This window comes from Papio anubis, chromosome 2 (assembly GCF_008728515.1).
Source record: "Papio anubis isolate 15944 chromosome 2, Panubis1.0, whole genome shotgun sequence".
Taxonomy (NCBI): domain Eukaryota; kingdom Metazoa; phylum Chordata; class Mammalia; order Primates; family Cercopithecidae; genus Papio; species Papio anubis.
Genome location: NC_044977.1, coordinates 121126914 through 121140403, shown reverse-complemented (window position 1 = coordinate 121140403; position 13490 = coordinate 121126914). Strand labels below are relative to the sequence as shown.

At 43.4% G+C, this 13490-nt stretch overlaps 1 pseudogene; it reads right to left on the bottom strand.

The window, feature by feature from the left end:
• Nucleotides 1–11699: 11699 nt before the first annotated feature.
• On the bottom strand, nucleotides 11700–13007 carry LOC100999035 (annotated as a pseudogene).
• Nucleotides 13008–13490: the final 483 nt, after the last annotated feature.

The following is a 13490-nucleotide window of genomic DNA, read 5'->3' as shown; positions in this document are numbered from 1 at the left end:
CAGCCTGGGGAGTGAACACAATTTTTTATTTATTTTTATTTATTTATTTATTTTTGAGACAGAGTCTTGCTCTGTTGCCAGGCTGGAGTCCAGTGGCACAATCTCAGCTCACTGCAACCTCTGCCTCCCTGGTTCAAGCGATTCTCCTGCCTCAGCCTCCTGAGTAGCTGGGATTACAGGGATACACCACCACGCCCAGCTAATTTTTTGTATTTTTAGTAGAGACGGGGTTTTACCATGTTGGCCAAGATGGTCTTAATCTCCTGACCTCATGATCTGCCTGCCTCGGCCTCCCAAAGTGCTGGGATTACAGGAGTGAGCTACTGCACCTGGCTCACAATTTAAAGGGCATAATCTCATTGGGATCATGACGGCCACCATCGCTTTGGTCCCCTGACATTGCAACTAAAACATTCTAATACCTCGAGCTCTGAGGGCTTTTCCAGGTGTATTCATTTTCTGGGGCTGCCATAACCATAAAGTAGAATGACTTAAACAACAGAAGTCTGTTATCTCACATTCTGGGGCTAGAAGTGTGAGATCAAGGTTGTGTTGGGGTTGGTTCCTTCCGATGGCTGTGGTGGAAATGTTGTCATGGTTGCTGGCCATCTTTCATGTTCCACATGTAGGTGCATCACCCTGATCTTTCTGTCTTCATCTTCACAAGTGCTCTCCCTGTGTGCACATCTGCCTCCAACTGTCTCCTTTTTATAAGGACATCAGTCATATTAGTGCTCACTCTAATAAACTCGTCTTAACTCAGTTACTTCTATGAACACTCCATCTCCAAATGAGGCCACATTCTGAGGTGTTGGGTCTTAGGACTTCCCCATGTGAATGGGGAAAGGAGGTACAATTCAACCCCTAACACTGGGTGGCCCTTCCTTCCCAAGACCTCCCTATCCTTGGGGACAATTGCATTTGTTTGAACCGCCTGTCTTCCAAGGAAGGCACTGGGTTACAAAGCCCCAAGTTCGCTTTCTTTGCCTGTTGGCACCAAGATCACCCTCCCACTCTTGCTCCTGAAGCTTTCTCAACACTGCTGTGGTTAATGTTGCCTTTTTGGCTCTTGGTGGCCTGGTTTGTGGCTGTTACTTTCCTGTCATTATAGTAGTGTTCTGAACTCTCTTCTTTTCACTGCATAGTCCTTAAACCCAAAGAAGAGGTTTTCCCTTGCCAGCAAACATCAGTGGCCCAACCTTACACTGGCTATTATATTCCTTGGGCCCCTTTCAAAAGATAGCTTGCTCTTTTGAGGAAGTTGGGATATGGGATCTTGAAAAATATGGTCAGGGAATAGAATATTTCTTCCTTCTTGCCCTGGAGCTCTTCTCCCAGGACGAGACTAATTTTTCTTTTATTTTTCAAGACATGTTATATCTCTGCTTCAAGGTACCCCAGTCTCCCTAAATTGGGGGTAGCCTTCATCACATTTTTGTCTGAAATTCTTTTTTTCTTTTTTTTTTTTGCAACTATGTCTTGCTCTTGTCGCCCAGCCTGGCGCGATCTCAGTTCACTGCAACCTCTGCCTCCTGGGTATAAGTGACTCCTACCTCAGCCTCCCAAATAGTTGAGATTACAGGCGTGTGCCACCACGCCTGGCTAATTTTTGTATTTTTAGTAGAGACTGGGTTTCACCATTTTGGCCAGGCTGGTCTCAAATTCCTGACCTCAGGTGATCCACCCACCTCAGCCTCCCAAAGTGCTGGGATTACAGGTGTGAGTCACCTCGCCCAGCCAAAATTCTTCATCTTGACGCTCCAAGAGTTTGTAATTTCCCAAAATTTACTACCCCATTTTTCCAAGAATTTGAGGGGGTCACTTATGTGCAAACCAGGTGTCCACAAGCCCCGACTGTGAAAAACAGCTTCACATAACCATCATCCCTGCTGTTTGGAGTCTGGCCCAGAGCAAGCATACAAAGAAAAAGCCTTACCCTTTCAAATATGTAAAGTTGACTTCCAGCCACAACGGCTGCATCCTTAATCACAGTGCTTCCAGTATTAGAGCTAGAATGATGACAGTGATGGAATGACAATTCCTTAGCTAAAGAGTGTCGAGCATTCCAGCCTGGCCAACATGGTGAATCCCCGTCTCAACTGAAAATACAAAAATTAACCAGGTGTGATGGCATCCCTCTGTAATCCCAGCTACTTGGGAGGCTGAGACAGGAGAATTGCTTGAACCCGGGAGGCAGAGGTTGCAGTGAGCTGAGATCATGCCACTGCATTCCAGCCTCGGTGACAGAGTGAGACTCCATCTAAAAAAAAAATAGTGTCAGCCAGGCGCGGTGGCTCACGCCTGTAATCCCAGCACTGTGGGAGGCTGAGGCGGCAGATCACGAGGTCAGGAGATCGACCATCCTGGCTAACACGGTGAAACCCCGTCTCTACTAAAAATGCAAAAAATTAGCCAGGCGTGGTGGCGGAAGCCTGTAGTCCCAGCTACTTGGGAGGCTGAGGCAGGAGAATGGTGTGAATCCGGAAGGTGGAGCTTGCAGTGAGCCGAGATCATTCTGCTGCACTCCAACCTGGGCGACAGTGCAAGACTCCATCTCAAAAAAAAAAAAAAAAAGAAAGAAAAGAAAAAGAATATCATAAGGAAGAGAAAATATATTTACTATTCATTACAGGAAAATGGATCTTCATGAAGGTTTTCATCCTCTTCATCTTCACATTGAGAATAAGCTAAGGAGCATAAAGAAAGGATGAGTTGGCCGGGCGCGGTGGCTCAAGCCTGTAATCCCAGCACTTTGGGAGGCCGAGGCAGGTGGATCACGAGGTCAGGAGATCGAGACCATCCTGGCTAACATGGTGAAACCCCGTCTCTACTAAAAATACAAAAAACTAGCCGGGCGTGGTGGCGGGCGACTGTAGTCCCAGCTACTCGGAGGCTGAGGCAGGAGAATGGCGTGAACCTGGGAGGCGGAGCTTGCAGTGAGCCGAGATCGCGCCACTGCACTCCAGCCTGGGTGACACAGCGCGAGACTCCGTCTCAAAAAAAAAAAAAAAAAAAGAAAGGATGAGTTCATGTCCATTCTAGGGACATGGATGCAGCTGGAAACCATCATTCTGAGCAAGCTATCGCAAGAACAGAAAACCAAACACCGCATGTTCTCACTCGTAGGTGGGAATTGAACAATGAGATCACTTGGACCCAGGGCAGGGAACATCACACACTGGGGCCTGTTGTGGGTTGGGGGAATGGGGGAGGGATAGCATTAGGAGAAATACTTAATGTAAATGACGAGTTATTGGGTGCAGCAAACCAGCATGGCACATGTATGCATATGTAACAAACCTGCACGTTGTGCACAGTTACCTAGAACTTAAAGTATAATTTAAAAAAAACAAAAGAATAGGCTAAGGAGGAAGGATTAGTCTTGCTGTCTCAAGGGTGATATATAAGTGTACCCACACAGTTCAAACTCGTGTTGTTCTAATGGTCACTATATGACATTTCATATTCACCCTCTCTCCACATCCAATATAATATGGTTAGCTTGTCAGTTTCACAAAAATAAAACATCCACAAAATGAGAATGTTGTCTCAGGAGGTGTGGTGAGAAGGATTCGAATCAGAGGAGTTTCTCTGTTTGAGGGCCTTGATATAGGCAGCCTTTTCCTCAGTGTCTAGAAAGGGTGAAACTCCAGCTGCAGCTTCCTGGTAGAAAGACTGTTGCCATGGTTTCTGAGGCAGGCGTAGAGTCAGAAATACCATTTTTTTGCGTTTATATACGGAAAAGATAAGACCTCACTTTTGTTTTTCTTAGCACATCTTTAGAAAGGCAACAGCAGGAGAATAGAAAATAGGAAAAACTAGTGGTAAGAGTTACTGAATTGGCCAGGTGCGTTGGCTCATACCTGTAATCTCAGCACTTTGGGAGGCCAGGATGGGCGGATTGCCTGAGGTTAGGAGTTTCAGACCAGCCTGGCCAACACAGTGAAACCCCATCTCTACTAAAAAGAAAATACAAAATTTAGTCGAGTGTGGTGGCGGGTGCTTGTAATCCTAGCTACTCAGGTAGGAGGTAGGAGAATGGCTTGAACCCGGGAGGTGGAAGTTGCAGTGAGCCGAGACCGCACCACTGCACTCCAGCCTGGGTTACAGAGTGAGACTCTGTCTCAAAATAAATAAATAAATAATAAATAAATAAATAAATAAAATTAATCCTAGGATCAGAAGAGAAAAGTTACTTCTTTTTCTGTTATACCTATAAGAATTCATAATTCACCCCAAAAATCAGTTGACATATTGTGTTTTTTATTGACTTATCTTCTTTTTCTTTTTCTTTTTTTTTTTTTTTTTGAGACGGATTCTCACTCTGTCACCCAGGCTAGAGTGCAGTGGTGCGATCTTGGCTCACTGCAACCTGTGCCTCACGGGTTCAAGTGATTCTTCTGCTTCAGCCTCCCGAGTAGCTGGGACTACAGGCACGTGCCGCCACGCCTGGCTAATTTTTGTATTTTTAGTAGAGACAGGTTTCATCATGTTGAACAGGCCAGTCTGGAACTCCCGACCTCAGGTGATCTGCCTGCTTTGGCCTCCCAAAGTGCTGGGATTACAGACATGAGCCACCATGCCCAGTCTGACTTACCTTCTTCACAGACTGGTTTTGGCTCATTGGCTGAAGCCTGGTTGCTTGTCTCCCCAGGGCTCTCCCTACGTGGGTGAACTGAAGGAAATCACACTTCTTATTTTTTTCTCTCAAGCATGTTGGACCAGCTGGAACTTGTCTTTCTCTCTGAAGCATGTTTCTTTCTCCAGTCAAGAGAGCCTGAGTTTCTAGCCATAGTGTGTAGCATGAAGCATATAACTTTGATCAGGGTTTGTTTCTGTTACATAAAGGGAGATTTTGTTCTGTTAAAAGTTGACGACATGTTGTTATTACTTTTGTGAATCTCTGCTGCGTTTTTGATCAGAGACCTAAGGAGGGGACACTACAAAGAAATGAAAACACAGTTTTTGTGCAAAATGGTGACTCCTGCGTGTGTCTGTGTGTGCTGGGGTGGGGATGGGACTGGTGGTGTGCTTGCTGAATGTAAGTGCCGGGCTGTGTTTCCCTCAACACTTCCCAGATACATTTTCAAGCATTTCGTCTCTCATTGTGTCTAAACCTTGACCGAAACCCACAAAGTATTAGAATCTCCCTTCAGGAGATGAGTTTTAAAACCTCCTTTCTGGGTATAATTCTGACATGCGTGAAAAGGACAGGAAGCATGAAAGTTTAGCCTGAACTCTACTTCCTAGGACTGAACCCACCCCAAAGGCATTATTTCTTTTGTCATTATTATCCTTTCCAGATAACATCCTTATGAGTATCTTTAAAATTACATTGTAAGCTGCAGGTAAGGCAAGCTCTCTCTTTCTTTGCCCAATATTTTTATTGCACTTTGTAGTCACCATTTCAGCTTGCATCTCATCACTCATGGTGCCATTTCACTTCAGCATGCCTGGTACTGCAGGTGGCACTTGGAGATTCAAGAGATCACAGACTCTGCGCAGGGGCACGAACACTCTCAAGGAGGGCAGCAAGGTAAGAAAAAAAAAAAAAAAAAAAAAACACTGCAGTGAAACAAGGGTTGTAGCAGAGGTAAGCATACACTGATGACTTCAGGTCTGGCTTGATCCTCCTGCAGTGGTTCTTACCGAAGTGGGACCCAGTGCCCTATTCTAATAACAAACGTTTGGCAGCATCTCCTTAACATCTCGAAGAACAATTCACAGAAAATATAACTTGCCTGCACACCTCCAGAAAATCAGAGTACATTTAGGGCAGCAAAAATGCCCTGTATGATACTATAATGATGGATGCATGTCATTATACATTTGTCTAAATCCACAGAATGTACACCTAATGCAAACTATGGACTTTGGGTGATTACAATGTGACAATTTAGGTTCATCAGTTGTGACAAACATACTGTGTGTGGTGAGGGGGTGGTGTTGATAATGAGAGAGGCTATGTATGTAGGGGACCTAGGGGCATATGGGAAGGAAATCTCTGTACCCTTCTTTCAATGTTGCTTTGGATCTAAAACTACTTTTTAAAAAAGTCTTTAAAAGATCAATATAGGCCGGGTGCGGTGGCTCAAGCCTGTAATTCCAGCACTTTGGGAGGGTGAGGCGAGCGGATCACTGGAGGTCAGGAATTCAAGACCAGCCTGGCCAACCTGGTGAAAACCCATCTCTACTAAAAATACAAAAATTAGCTGAGCGTGATGGCACACGCTGGTAATCCCAGGTACTTAGGAGGCTGAGGCAGGAGAACCGCTTGAACCCAGGAGGGAGAGGCTGCAGTGAGCCAAGATCATGCCACTGCACTCCAGCCTGGGCGACAGAGTGGAAAAAAAAATCAATATAATGCCTTAACTGTAATATGAAGGAGAAAACCAATGAAAGTAATCTTTAAAAAGTCATGCATTTTAATATGCAAATATTCCAGCACAACTACACAGAAGGACATAGAAAAGCCAGCCACTTGTGCCTGCTTATATTTATAATGTTTGATTTAATTTATGTATATTACTTTACTATTTTATTACATTTCAATATATCTACATTATATTTAATATAACAATATATTTTAATTTATATTCAATGGAACATATATATATGTGTGTGTTTTATTTTTCTTCAATTTTTTTGAGACAGTCCTGCTCTGTCACCCAGGCTAGAATGCAGTGGCATACACATGGCTCACTGCAGCCTCCACCTGCTGGGCTCAGGTGATTGCCCTGCCTCAGCCTCCTGAGTAGCTAGGACTAAGGTGTGCACCACTACACCTGGCTAATTTTTAAATTTTTTGTAGAGACTGGGATCTCACCATGTTGCCCAGGCTTGTCTCTAATTTCTGGGCTCAAGGACTCCTTCAGCTTCAGCCTCCCAAAGTGCTGAGATAAGAGGCATGAGCCACAATGCCCGGCCAAATGAGTATTTTTGACTTTTAAAATATTTAACATTTTGAAATCAGAATTAAGTTATTATATTGTTCACAGTAGTATACTGTGAGGTTTTAGATAGAGAGAGAGCCAGTCATAGAATGTCTAGGAACACAGAATGATGTGGTGTGTTTATGTGGTGACTCAAATAGCATAAATGGCATTGCTCTTCCTGATGTGATGTTTTTGCAACGAGTAACTGTTAATAAAGTTTGGAACAGAAAAAAACTATTTCCCCTGAACTTATATCAGAATTGAATAACTGGAAAATTCAATGTATATAAAATCACACAAGAGAAAGCTCTGTGTTTCATGTAAAGTGGAGTTCCGTTCTAAGCTCTGCTAATTCTAATTTATCTCCATGAATTCTCAGAAAATCGTCTTAAAATTTTGTGTGAGGCAATACAATTCTTCGTTGAGCAGGGCAGTCCACACACTACAAGGCATACTTTATCCCAGGACCACCCATCAAACATCAAATCCCATAACATTCCCCAAATAGCCAACCAACCAGAAACCCTCCGTAAGTCTCTCTCTCTCTCTCTTTCTTTTTTTTTTTTTTTTTTTTTTTTTTTGAGACAGAGTTTCACTCTGTCGCCCAGACTGGAGTGCAGTGGCGTGATCTCGGCTCACTGAAAGCTCCTCCTCCCGGGTTCAAGCCATTCTCCTGCCTCAGCCTCCCGAGTAGCTGGGACTACAGGCACCCACCACCACGCCTGGCTAATTTTTTGTGTTTTTAGTAGAGACGGGGTTTCACCATGTTAGCCAGGATGGTTTCCATCTCCCGACCGGTGATCCCGGGTGATCCACCCGCCTCTGTCTCCCAACCCTCCCTAGGTTTCTAAAATACCCGAGGAGGCACCTCATCCCTAGTGAAAATCCCTGGTCTGAGATCTCTTCTAGTTCTGAAATTCTGTGGTTCTTTTTATATACTATATCCCCAAACTTAATCTAATTAATTATTTGTAATACCTATTATGTGCCTTATCATTGAAGGAAGCAAAAATAACCTTGTGTCTTCTTCCTTTGCAAAGACTTTTACAGGCTTATCCCTAATGCCCAGCACAGACCAACACCAATAAGTACTTTTGGATGTATGCATTTTTATGGGGAGGATATTCCAGCGGTATAAGACACGAACCTTTTCCTTACATTCTATGTTGCCACATTTCCAATACATTCTAATTGGGAAATTAAGAATAACATGTGACAACAATAAAAGATCAGTACAAAATAATATTTCATTAAAGGGTGCATCTTGTAGATTGAAGCTGTAAGTATAATAAAGTGATAAGAGGAATTACTGAGATACTCAGAGAAGCTTTCCTAGTGAGTAGAATTGGAGCTAAGGCATGAAGGAAGGGTGGAACTTGGGTGAGAAAGAGGGAAAGCTTTCCAGAGAAACTGAGAGGAAGCAGGGCCCAGAGTCAAGAATGTGCAAGGTCTGTGTGCAGAATAGGGCAACAGAGTTCACAGTAACAAGGAGTGGAAACGTTGGGATGAGGTATTCGGACCAGATTTAGAAGAGACTGGAATACCAATTAGTTGAAACTTATTATTTGAAAAGTTTTAATAAAGGCCAAGCTATGCACTGTCTTAGAAACCCAAGCAAACTGCTTACCTTGTGGGGTAAAATGAGTGTGGTTGACTGAGGACCATACCATTGGAAGTGGTAGAATAGAATAGTGGTTACACACCTAAATTTCAAGACAAATAGGCCTGGGTTCAAGTTCTGGCTGTGCCTCTACTAGGATCTTGACCTCTTGAGCTTCAGTTTCCATTTCTAGAATGAAGCAAATGATAGTGGCTACCTCAGAGGATTATTATAAAGATAATATAAGATGGTGCATGTGAAATGTTTGGTGTGTCATAACAATTTGATTACTGATTAAGTGTTGGTAACAAGGAATGTCAACTGTATATATATCTCCAGACTTACTGGGAGGCTGCTGAGGGCTGTGGGGAAGGGTGGGGAGAGGATTCTAGAAGTAATGCTGTCTATCCTTCCTTTTATTATTTGGGATTCATAGAACAGGTGTTTTCTGGGGGTGATGATTAAGGAAAGTTCTTTGTGAACACATGATTTTCTATCTTACCTATTGAACTTAGTGTTTGTTGATAATTTGTTACTTACTTTGTTGCTTTCAAAGAAAGGAAAGTATTTGCAACAGTGATTTCATGTATGTCTCAAAGGCTGTGGCACAACTACTGCATACAGTGAAAACTCGGATGATTTTTCTTTTCTTGCGGTGCAGGTGAGAAAAGACTTCTACAGAGAGGGAGAGCTCCTTAATTTGTTTGATTCAATCTTTAGCAATATTATTTGGGTCAGCATTTCTAAAGTTGCGTGAATATAAGAATTAGCTAGAATACTTGTTAAAAATACAGATCCCAGACCCCTTCTCTGGAGAGTCTAGTTCAGTTAATCTGGGCTTCCTGCTAAGGCAGTTGTAAAATGCAGTGCTAATAGCTAATGATTATTGAGTGTCTACCATGCATCAGTCACAATTCAAAGTTCTTTATAGGTATAAACTGAGATCCTTGCCATAATTTTAAGAGGCAGGTACTAATACCATCTTCATATTAGAGATGAGTACCTAAGCAGAAAGAGGCTAAGATTGCAGAGCTAGTAAGTAAAAGAACCAGGATGTGAGCCATCTAGCCTGGCTCCAGAGCCCATGCTTTTAACCATTACCCTTCCCAGCTCCACCTTATATACAGACGCCTATAGTTTGAATGCTTTCTTCATATCACCAGAGCAAGTAAGGGTGATGTTCTGTTTTGCACATTTGGTACCACATTCAAGATAGAAATGCTTTTTTAAGGAAAGCATGTAAAAATATATATGAGAGAAAAAAAGTTGTTTTTGGTTTTGTTTTGTTTTTTTTTTCCAAGACAGAATTTCACTCTTGTTGCCCAAGCTGGAGTGTGGTGGCGCGATCTTGGCTCACTGCAACCTCTGCCTCCTGGGTTCAAGTGATTGTCCTGCCTCAGCCTCCAGAGTAGCTGGGATTACGGGCATGCGCCACCACACTCAGCTAATTTTGTATTTTTAGTGGAGACGGAGTTTCTTCTCCATGTTGGTCAGGCTGGTCTCGAACTCCCAACCTCAGGTGATCAGCCCCCCTCAGCCTCCGAGAGTGCTGGGATTATAGGCATGAGCCACTGTGTCCAGCCAAAAGTTTTTTTAAAAAGAAGACGACATTAGCTAGCTGTGAGATAACTTCAACTGAGCTAAATATGTGTAATTGAAGTCCCTAAAGGAAAAAGGAGGAATAAAAATTACTTCATAGAGGAATGGCTAAATTTTTTTTTTTAAATCGAGGAGAACCATAAACCCACAGAACCAAGAAGTTCAGTGAGCCCCAGACACAAGAAGCACACACAAAAAAACTAAACAGTGCATATTATAATCAAATTGCCTAACGCCAGTAATAAATTTTTTAAATCTTAAAAGCAGCTACAGGAATAAAAAGACACATTATATACAGTGAGCCAAAGATAAGAATGATAGCAGACATCTTACTAGAAACAATGAAGCAAGAAACAGTGGAATTATACGTTTATTTTGTTTTTTATTTTTTAATTTTTGAGACAGGGTCTCACTCCATTGCCCAGGCTGGAGTGCAATGATGCAATCATGGTTCACTGAAGCCTTGACATTTTGGACTCAAGTGATCCTCCCAGCTCAGCCTCCCAAGTAGTTAAGACAGTAGGCACACACCACCACGTTCAGCTAATTTTAAATTTTATTTTTATTTTTTTAAGATACAGGGTTTTGCTATGTTGCCTAGGCTGGTCTTGAACTCTTGAAATCAAAGTGATCCTCCTGCCTCAGCCTTCCAAAATGCTAGCATAACAGGCGTAAGCCCAGCCAAACAATACCTTTAAAGTACTGGGGAAAAATCCTGTCAATTTAGACTTCTACACCAAGTGAAAATATAAAGGAAAAATTGGTTTTTTTCTTTTTTTCAGACAGATAAAAACTGAAAGAATTCCCCACAAACAGACATGTGTTACATGAAATATTCAAGAAATTCCTACAACCAAAAGAAAATGATACCACATAGAAATCTGGATCTACTCAAAGGAGTGAAGGGCACTGGAAATGTTTTCATGGTTAAAGATGACAACACATATCTCCTTGATCTTAAAGGAGCTCCTCAGGCATTGAACCATTTTATACATGGACAGAGCAATAAATTTAGCACTGATGACTGATGCAGGATATTTTGCAGCTAACTGAAATTCTATTTTGCCAACTTTAGTACTGTTGATCCTAAGTCATCTCTCAAAGGTATAAGCAACCAGCTTAGAAAAAGGCTCAATGATTGATGCTTTCAAGTAGCTTTCAGTTTCTTGAAGATAAACTTGGACTCTTTCTGGTCTTGGGGAAGACCAAACTTTATTTATTTATTTATTTATTTTTTTTGGTGAGACAGGGTCTTGTTCTGTGGCCCAGGATGGAATGCAGTGGTGCCATCATGACTCACTGCAGCCTTGACCTCCCAGGCCTAGGCAGTCTTCCACCTCAGCCTCCTGAGTAGCTGAGACCACAGGCATGTGCCACCATGTCCAGTTATTTTTTTTTTTTATATCCAAGGTCTCATTCTCTCACCCAGGCTTCAATCCTGCCTATAGAATGAGAAAAAATATTTGCAAATCATTTATCTGATAAATGGTTAGTATCCAGAACAGACAAAGAACTTCTGCAATTCAACAACAACAAAAAGCAAGCAACTTGATTTTATTTTTTTGTTTTTGACCTCTGAACTTTTTATTGGCCTCCAGCTCCCAAAAGGTACCTTGCTTCTGCTGGCTTAATGTCTCAGAACTTTCATGTCATTGATCTCAGACACCACTTTGCTGTCCACTATCTTGCAGGTGGTGATCTTTTGGATGGTTTGCATGAAGTTGCTGTTGTCCAGGGCATCACCAAGATTGAAGTCCTCCCCGTCATCCAACAGGCCATGGTAGGTGGCGATCTCATACTCCTGGGCCTGATACTGCCCCTCTGCCTGGGATGCAGCAGGACTACTTCCAGGTGTAGCAGGACCCTGTCAAGCTGCATAGTGTAGCGGGCCTCCACCTCCCTCAGGCTGTTCTTCAAGCTGACCTTCAGATTTCTCATCGAGTCCAGGTCGATCTCCAAGGACTGGACTGTACATCTCAGCCCTGTGAACGTCATCTCAGCAGCTCTGATCTTGGAGGACTGTGCAGTGACCACTGTGGTGCTCTTCTCAATCTGCTGGGACCAGTACTTGTCTAGTTCCTCTCGGTTCTTTTGAGACAGCTCATCGTATTGGGCCTGGTTGTCTGCCATGATCTTGCTGAGGTCCTGAGATTTGGGGGCGTCTACCTCCACAGTCAACCCAGAGCTGGCAATCTGGGCTTGCAGGCTTTTTACTTTCTCTTCATGGTCTTCTTCATGAAGAGCAACTCCTCCTTGAAAGCCTCAATCTCTGTCTCCAGCCGCAGCCAAGTGACATTGGTGTCATCTATGACCTTGCAGAGCCCATGGATGTTGCTTTCCACAGACTGGCACATGGCCAGCTCTGTCTAATACCTGACTCTAAGGTCATCAGCAGGAAGATGAGCATTGTCAATCTGCAGAACGATGCAAGAATTGTCCACAGTATTTGCAAAGATCTGAGCCCTCAGGTCCACATGGTCTTGAAGTAATGTCCCCAGCCTCTGACCTGGGGTCCGTTATTCTCCAGGTACTCCCAGATTTTGTTCTCCAGCCTCCAATTCTTAGTCTCCACGCTCCTCACCCTGTCCACGAGGAAGGCCAGGCAGTAGTTCAGGCTTTGCATGGTCTTCTTCTCATTCTGGATGTCCCCCCATTCCTGCCAGACCCCCACCCATCCCTGTGGCCAGGCCACCAGACCCCAAGCCGTCCCAGCAGCTGGTGGAGCAGGACACGGAGATCCGGGAACCAGAGCCCTCTGCGCCTGCATAGACACTGGCAGCTGTTCTGATGGGTTGGGCGCCGTAGCTGAGTGGCTGGGCAGAGCCCAGGGACCCATATTTGGTGAAGAAGGTGGAACGAGTGGTGAAGCTCATGCTGTCCGGGAGGAGAGCAAGAGGACAGGACTCAGGTTTTGCCAACAATGCAAGCTGATCTTAAAATGGGTAAAGGACTTGAAAGCTGTTTCTCCAAAGAAGAGATACAAAGAAGAGATACAAGATACTAATGAGCAGGTGAAAAGATGCCCCACATCACTAATCATTAGGGAAGTGTAAATCAAAACCACAACAAGATACCCCCTTATACACAACGCAATAGCTATCATTAAAAACAACAACAGAAAATAACAAGTGTTGGTGAGGATGTGGAGAAATTGGAACACTTGTGCATTGCTGGCGGGAATATAAAATGATGCCACTCCTCAAGTATACCTATGTAACAAACCTGCACGTTGTGCACATGTACCCTAGAACTTAAAGTATAAAAACAAGACAAAACAAAAAAAACTGGAAAATTGACAAGGGACTAACAGGAGGGCTTTTGGGGTATTTCCCCCAATCCTGGTTCAACAGACATTT